Source organism: Mytilus trossulus, chromosome 10 (genome assembly GCF_036588685.1).
Source record: "Mytilus trossulus isolate FHL-02 chromosome 10, PNRI_Mtr1.1.1.hap1, whole genome shotgun sequence".
NCBI lineage: Eukaryota > Metazoa > Mollusca > Bivalvia > Mytilida > Mytilidae > Mytilus > Mytilus trossulus.
Genome location: NC_086382.1, coordinates 53,449,521 through 53,458,919, shown reverse-complemented (window position 1 = coordinate 53,458,919; position 9,399 = coordinate 53,449,521).

Here is a 9,399-nt window from a genome sequence, read left to right as displayed (position 1 = left end):
TAATTAAGTAGGACACTCTGACCCTTTGACCAGACTAGAGACATTATACATTTACAGTAATAATAGCTCACTCTTTTATTTAAGTCGGTTAGTAATAACCAATTAAACAGAATTATCTTCTCTGCTGTCTTAAATTATTTTATTCCGCTTAATTTTCAATTAGCAAATAAAACTGGTTTTAAGACAGACAGCTAGATACCATAAACATACTACGTATACACAAGCCAGAGTCTGAGCTTGATTTGCTATATGATATAAAAACTAAACTGACGAAAAAAGGTCATTTATTCAAAATCATAAAATGCAAAAAATACATTTTGCAAATAAAACATTTGACATAAAAATTCATATTTAATATGAAATAATAATACATAATTACTACGAAATTACATCAACTAATATCATGTCAATTGAATAAATGACAAAGAATAGCAAAGGTGGGGAGAAAAACCTGCCACAAATCCACTCTTTGGCTGAAAGAGTGGATGTGAAATCCACTCTAAGCCTAAAAGAGTGGATCCCCCACCCGAGGACTCTGGCGACGTGAATACAATTATATTATGTAAAACGTTTCCACATTTAGCAAAAAAATTAAAAGTTCCTATTTTCATATACCAAGATATTACTCTAAAATTATCTTTTACTGGTGAAAATGATTAAAGGTGTAAATCTTATTCCGACCAGTATAACAGCAATTAAATTACAATAGAATCGCAGTTACAATGTAAGTATGATTCAGAATTCATATTTCTTCTTACATCCAGACATTTAAATATAGGATCCTTTATATATTTTAGTACAGACAATTAGTACTTTGATTAACCGAAACTATATTTTTATTTTTAAAAATTCAAACAAAACTAAAGTATATTTTTACAAAGCCCTGGATCCTTCCTAAATACGACGTTTTATATCTGACTATTTCTGTAAGGGATCATGAGCAAAGGATTCACAAACTACACTTGACATTTTTCAATCGAAAATGTATAAATATAAAAAAAAAGAAGATGTGGTATGATGCCAATGAGACAGTTCACCACAAGAGACCAAAATGACACGGAAATTAACGACTATAGATCATTGCACGACCTTTAACAATGAGCAAAGCTTATATTGCATAGTCAGCTATTAAAGACCCCAAAATTACCATGTAAAACAATTCAAACAAGAAAACTAACGGCCGTATTTACATAAAAAAAAATATCAAAAAATAAATGAACAAAAAACTTAAATGTAACACATAAGCAAACGACAACCACTGAACTACAGGCTCCTAACTTGGGAAAGGCACATACATACATAATATGACGGGGTGAATTCCATGGGTAAACATTTTCAAATTAAAATTAGTAAATAAGTATTTACTGTAAACCTTTTTTAACTCTCAGTTATTTTTGTTGTGATCCGAATTGATATGAGACTATAGAAATAATTTTCGTAACTCATGATACGGTAAAAAGAAAAGTTTTAGTCACAATTATTAATATACAGCTTTTTAGAAATTTAGCGACTGGTGAACATCACCATTCAATATTAATAGTAATAATTTATATCAATAACACCACTATAAAAAAGGAGGAATACACCAAACTTACTTCAACCTAACATAAAATAAATTCATTCATTCCTGGCATGCGACAGAACTTATTTTAACAAACTGTCATACCAATGCAATACATAAAAAAGGTTTATATTGTATAGTAGTAAATAAAGTTGTAAAATGAATAATAAAAAATTCCAGCTTTAAGTGATGTTTTATATAATTTTTTGTACCTTAATTGCGATAAAAGTTAAAAAGATGTAAGTTTTAACCGAGTAAATATTTATAGCTTTTGACACATACTATAAACATTTAACCAAAAGAAAAAGAAAAAATTTAGTTAATAAACAGTTTAATTAAATATAAAAACTTTGGTTTGTGATGGATTTATCTCTAAAGACCATAGCATTTAGACAACATTGGAACGAACCATTAAGTCGTTTTATATATATAATTTGAATAATTAGTATGAATAAGCACGGCAACATTTACATGAATTACGAATTATTCATGTATACATACAGGAAGTTAAACCGAGCCTACCGAATGATCCCATTGACATTCGAACAAGGTGTAAAGAAAGCATGAGGAGGGCGGCAATAAAGACATATATTGTATGAAAAAAAGATCACAAACGTTTAAGCAGGCTATACTGACCCAAAACAAGATACATTGAAATTATGTGAAATAAAGATAAAAAACGTTTTGGCAGGCAATGCTGACCCAAAACAAGACAGTTGTAATTATATGAAATAAAAATCATAAAACGTTTTGGCAGGCAATTCTGGCCCAAAACAAGACAGATGTAATTATAAGAAATAAAGATCATAAAACGTTTTGGCAGGCAATGCTGGCCCAAAACAAGACAGTTGTAATTATAAGGAAAAAAATCATAAAATGTTTTGGCAAGCAATGCTGACCCAAAACAAGACTGTTGTAATTATATGAAATAAAAATAATAAACGTTTTGGCAGGCAATGTTGGCCCAAAACAAGGCAGATGTAATTATAAGAAATAAAGATCATAAAACGTTTTGGCAGGCAATGCTGGCCCAAAACAAGACAGTTGTAATTATAAGAAATAAATATCATAAAATGTTTTGGCAAGCAATGCTGACCCAAAACAAGACAGTTGTAATTATATGAAATAAAGATAATAAACGTTTTGGCAGGCAATGCTGACCCAAAACAAGACAGTTGTGATGGTTTGAAATAAAGATCATAATGTTTTGTCAGGTAATACTGACCCGCAACAGCTGAAGTAAGTTCTGATACTAAATTTATTCTTTTTAGCTGTTAAATTCTATAAACGTATTTGACTTCAATCCTTGAATCACGGACACTATTAGGACCATTTCATCCATGAACTGCGGCAGAAGTCTTTGTTAGTTTTATTTTCCTTCCTCCAAAACTAAGTGCTGTATTTAAGTAACGAGAGTCCTGGACAATTAACGACATAGTCAACTTTAAAGAGATGATGGAATAACATTAGGTGCTTTGAGCTTTCATCGTAACTAGGGTCCAGTTGTGTATCAAAATGCTGATTGAAGTCGTATTTTGTAAATTTGTATTTATAAAACAGTCAATTAGGCTTTGGTTAGTCAATGTTGATACGACTCGCACTTCTGGATCAAAATTCTAATCACGAAATTAGGTATGTGTCCTTAATGTCAGTGAAACAGCAACCCATCACTATTCGTATGTTCGTATTATCGGACTTATGGCATACCGCTTGCAAAAGAAAGTATATGGAAGTTGTTGATATCACGCTTTATTGCACACGTCCTTAAATGGAGAAAGTTCTTTCGTAGATGAATGCCATTCTTAGCGCTCTTCGTCCATAGTCAAGGCATGAAATAAACAAACAAAAAAAGAATATAAAATAATGGATAAAAATTAAATTCTCATTAAAAACAAACTTGGTCTTATTCAAGGACCACAAACATAACGCATGTTAAGGAATAATATGCGATAATTAAATTATCAAAGTTTCTCTTCTTTAATAATCAACCATTAAACAGAAAAGATGTTTTTATCATGTATTAAATGAAGAGTATGAACTTTAAAATATCATCAGTTTATATCTATATATGTCTTGTCCAATGTTTTTTTTTTTTATTAACAAATCTAGTATAAAGAAAAAAGCAAACGACCTTACAATGCATAAGTATCGGCATAAAAATTATCAATTACGTTCATCGCAACCCAAACTATATCATTTACATGAATTATACTAGTAAAGATAAATAAAATAATACAATAAAAACATGTATTACAAACTGAAAAACATGTAAATCTGACTACATGTATCAAAATACTGGCAATTTTGTATGAAGTTAAAGAATTGATTACAAAATTAAATTTATTCCAAACCAATCACCATGACGAAAAAATAATTAAATGTAGTTTAGCATGAGTTTCATGGCGAAGCATAAAACAATACAGAGATCATAGACCAAGCTACTACGACCTCTGCAAAAATATAACATGCGTTTCATGACGAAGCATAAAACAAAACCCACTACAAATTAACTTTACAAAAGCAAATACACAGAGGTCATAGACCAAGCTACTACGACCTCTGAAAAAGTAGCATGAGTTTCATGACGAAGCATAAAACAATACAGAGATCATAGACCAAGCTACTACGACCTCTGTAAAACCGAAGCAGCATGAGTTTCATGACGAAGCATAAAACAATACCCACTACATACTACAATATTTGCAAAAGTAAATACACAGAGGTCATAGACCAAGCTACCACAACCTCTGAGAAAAATAATACACAGAGGACATAAGTACAAGCAACCACGCCCTCTGCGAAAATTTAAACATCGTCCACATTACCCAAAACAGGCAAAGACAGGTAAATTGGTTCGTAATAAATAAGCATTGGGTTGCGATAAACATATAGGTAAGAGACATATCCTTTTTATACCGATCACATAAAGCAAACAAGGTACACTTGCATAAATTAAAATACTAACAATTATAGCAATTAGGCTAACTTGCAAAATTATGATAAGCTCAAACCAAACTGCCGTGACGAGATTTACGAAAGTAGCATGAGTTTCGTGACATAGCAAAAAATAATGAACTCTGCATAAAACGTAATGAAAAAGCACATAGTACACAGAGTTCATAAGTACAAGCAGTCAAGCTCACTGCACCAATTGAAATAACTCCAACCTTACCCAGACAAGTAAGTCAAATGGGTTTGTAACACAATAGCTTAGCATTAATACTTAAACTGTCTTGCTCTTTCATATAAGAGTACTTAAAATGTATGAAACCGTTAATAACATCATATAAATTATAAGTGTACAACTTTGCATTCTATCATGTATGGTATTATTATCGTTATGCAATAATCAAATTTTTAATTGTAGTAAAATTTAAACGAATCATGTATCTTACACGTACATAAGGCGGATATACGTTCTGCAAATATTATGATGCTGTAAAGGATGCAGTAACTTGTAAAATTACAATCAGGTTAATCATCAGATAAATGGTAAATAATTACATTTTGATCGCAAACGCATAGTGTCGCCACCCACATGAAAATCAAATTGATCCAATATCTCTTTGACAAAGAAATGAATTTGACCAACTGCTCATGTTTGGCATAAATCTAAATAGTGAGTTTTATCCGAATGAAAGGATGGTTAAAAAAAATAACTCTACGTTTGTTCAAAATGTAAGCATAGAATATTAAAGTATAGTTCGATTTTACCTGAAATAGCTAAAATGAAATCACTCCAGTCCAAAATTAATCCACATATAATTTTGAACAAATTGTTTGATAAGAATCACAAGTTAACACATCAAATACTGATGATAAAAGGAAGTGACCACAATGCACTTACATGTGAACTCGTGCTGACCCGCAATGCCATTGACCAATAAGAAAGATGATATCCGGTCATGCATTGGACATAAAAGAAATTTCTCTGCACGTGAAAACAAGTTATCTAATTTCAACAATTTATCGTTTAATTAAGTAGGACACTCTGACCCTTTGACCAGACTAGAGACATTATACATTTACAGTAATAATAGCTCACTCTTTTATTTAAGTCGGTTAGTAATAACCAATTAAACAGAATTATCTTCTCTGCTGTCTTAAATTATTTTATTCCGCTTAATTTTCAATTAGCAAATAAAACTGGTTATCTGATAAGGATTAAAACCATTTTGTTCGTTTTCTTTTGCCTTGTCAGTATAGTTTTGTTTTTGATTTATGATAAAATTGAGAATGAAAATGGGGAATGTGTCGAAGAGACAACAACCCGACCATAGAAAAACACAAGAACAACAGAAGGTCACCAACAGGTCTTCAATGTAGCGAAAAAATCCCGCACCCGGAGGCGTCCTTCAGCTGGCCCCTAAACAAATATATACTAGTTCAGTGATAATGAACGCCATACTAATTTCCACAAGAAACTAAAATTAAAATAATACAAGACTAACATAGGCCAGAGGCTTCTGACTTGGGACAGGCGCAAAAATGCGGCGGGGTTAAACATGTTTGTGATATCTCAATCCTCCCCTTAGGCCTATACCTCTAGCCAATGTTGAAAAGTAAACGCATAACAATACGCACATTAAAATTCAGTTCAGGAGAAGTGCGAGTCTGATGTCAGAAGATGTTACCAAAGAAAATAAACAAAATGACAATAATACATAAATAACAACAGACTACTAGCAGTTAACTGACATGCCAGCTCCAGACTTCAATTAAAGTGACTGAAAGATTATGATTTCATAATATGAACATCAGGCACAATCCTTCTCGCTAGGGGTTTAGTATCATACATCATAACATATATGAGAAGAACATAACCCGTGTCATGCCAACAACTTTTTTTTGAATAAATGTGTCTAGTTCCGATGCAAAGACCCTATAAGTGAATCAATATTAACGCCAAATTATGCAATCTTTAAAGACCTGACAACAGAATCGTAACGATATCCCTTCTTAATAAGTCTATTCAAAGGTTTTGTAAGTTTCTGAACTGAATACTGACACCTTTGTGCTTTATAAAGAATATGTCCATAAAAAATTGGAGTCTGACTATCTCTTTTTGGTATCTTTAACTTCTCACCATTTGCATAGCTCCTACGTTCAACGTCAGAGAAATGAAATTGTGTATTTATTTTTACACAATTATCTTTTATATTTTAGGGATAAACTATTTTTATAAGTAAAGTAAATATCGTTATGTTTTAAGAAGTTTTCTTCTAATTATTCAACTATTTACAAAATGAAACTGAAAGTTTTGTTAAAAAAATGTAGTGTTATTGGTTTAAAAGTATTTTCGTAAATATATATTTTAAACTTATTTGAAACCTTCTAACAATAATTATTATAATTTATCATCAAAAGCACACTTATAACATATATAGCGGTCTTAATCTAAATAGCAAATTTACCATCCTTCATGGTGGTCTTAAATAGCTTGCTTGTATTTATGTTTTAGTTTGTAACCCGGTTTTGTTTTCTCTCAATCGATTTATGACTTTTTAACTACGTTAAACATATGTTTAGGCTTAAGCGTCAGCGGGGCAAAACAAAAAATACATGAAAATTGGTATTTGGTGCATATCCGCTAAGCATGTGATATTTAAAAGTAACAACCAGACGGGAGCCAGAGTTTTGTTTTCAAGTAGGTGTGAGTACTGTTATGAGTACAAAAAAAAACATTATTTGCAATGTCTCACAACAGAGCATGGAATAAATAAAACTACTGGTAACCCTACATACTACATTTACCAAGGACAAAATTTTACAAAATCATAAATCTGTTCTTCTTTCTTTTGGTATCATCACAAAAGAAAACGAAGAGAATTTACCATCATTATACTGGATACCTTAAAAGTAAAATCACAGAAGTACTGAACTTAGAGGAAAATCAATTCGGAAAGTCAATAATGACATGGCAAAATTAAATTACACAAAACTCTATATAAAGTACTGACTACTATTCTTTCTACATTTAAAGATGGGCTTCCAAAATATTGTGATGAGATTTATTCTACCAGGGGTTTTAACTAGATGTTGATACACAAAAATTCGAAAGATCTACTGCTTAATCTTCGATCACAATCTTTGCAATTTTGCAGCAACATAAAGACTTTTGATTTTTTTACGCTTTACACTACAAATTCCCCTGCTCAGTTGAAAGATCGACTTCACCATCTCATTAAACAGAGCTTTCTCTATAAAAATGGGAATCGTAGATACAAATTTCTTGTTTTGGGTTACAATAATTCATATTTTGTGAAGAATCACACTGAATCTACCAGAAAATATACTGAAGACGATATTATCAAAATGCTGGACTTTTTGATCGACAATTTATTTGTTGAGTTTGGAGGATTTACATTTCAACAGACAGTCGATATTCCAATGGGTACTAATTGTGCACCCCTACTGGCCGATTTGTTTTACTACTCGTATGAAGCAGAATTCATTCAGAACCTTCTAAAAGGCAAAAAGAAAAAGCACATTGCAAAATTCTTTAATTTTACTTTCCGATATATTAATGATGTTCTATCATTGAATAACCCATATTTCAGCCAATACTTACATCTCATATATCCCAGTGAACTTGAAATTAAGGATACTACTGATACTACTAGAAAAACTGCTTCAAACCTTGATATTTTCCTCAATATTGACGCAGATGGACGACATCACATGAAAATTTATGATAAACGGGATGATTTCAACTTCCCAATTATCAATTTCCCATTTCTCAGCAGTAACATACCCTCTGCCTTATCGTATGGCGATTACATATCTCAATTGATACGCTATTCTCGTGCTTGCTCACACTATACGGACTTCATAAACAGGAGTGTGCTCCTTACGCAGAAACTGCTCCAACAAAGTTATGAGGAGGACAGATTAAAATTGACACTCCGTAAATTTTACGGATACCATTATGAATTGGTTGATCCATACGATGTGTCCTTGTCCAAACTAGCTAAAAATAAAATTGAGAAAGGAAATGGTGAATATGTCAAAGCGACAACCACCCGACCATAAAGCAGATAACAGCCGAAGGCAACCAATGGGTCTTCAATGTAGCGAGAATTCCCGCACCCGTAGGTGTCCTTCAGCTGGCCCCTAAAAATATGCATAATAGTACAGTAATAATGGACGTCATACTAAACTCCGAATTATACACAAGAAACTAAAATTTAAAAGCATACAAGACTAACAATCGCTCCTGACTTGGGACAGGCGCAAAATTGCGGCGGGGTTAAACATGTTTATGAGATCTCAACCACCCCCTATACCTCTAGCCAATGTAGAAAAGTAAAAGAATAACAATACGCACATTAAAATTCAGTTCAAGAGAAGTCCGAGTCCGATGTCAAAAGAAAATAAATAAAATGACAATAATACATAAATAAAGGACATTTTTACCACATGTGTGTCATTACGTCGTCTTATCTTTTTATTACCGAACGTGACTTGTTCCCGATTGTGACTGTTTTGCTGAGTATGCTATTGTCTCATTGCTATAAGACGTGTTACGGTACTTTTCGATCACAAATTCATGTATTTAGTTTTGATGTTATATTTGTAATTCTAATCGGATTTGGTCAAATGTCTTGACGTCTTTCCGTTCTTTTGGTTATATCCATGTGTTATGGTAAAGAAAATGAATCACCGCCTTCATTTATTAGATTTGATTTGATACAACGTAATTTTTACGATATATTACGTTTGCAGTTTGATTCAGAATTAACCGGAAATAGAATATAGTTAATTGTCTAATTGCTACCTCATTTTGATATTATAAGTATTGTAATTTTCAATGTTATTAAATTAATCATTATTCTATC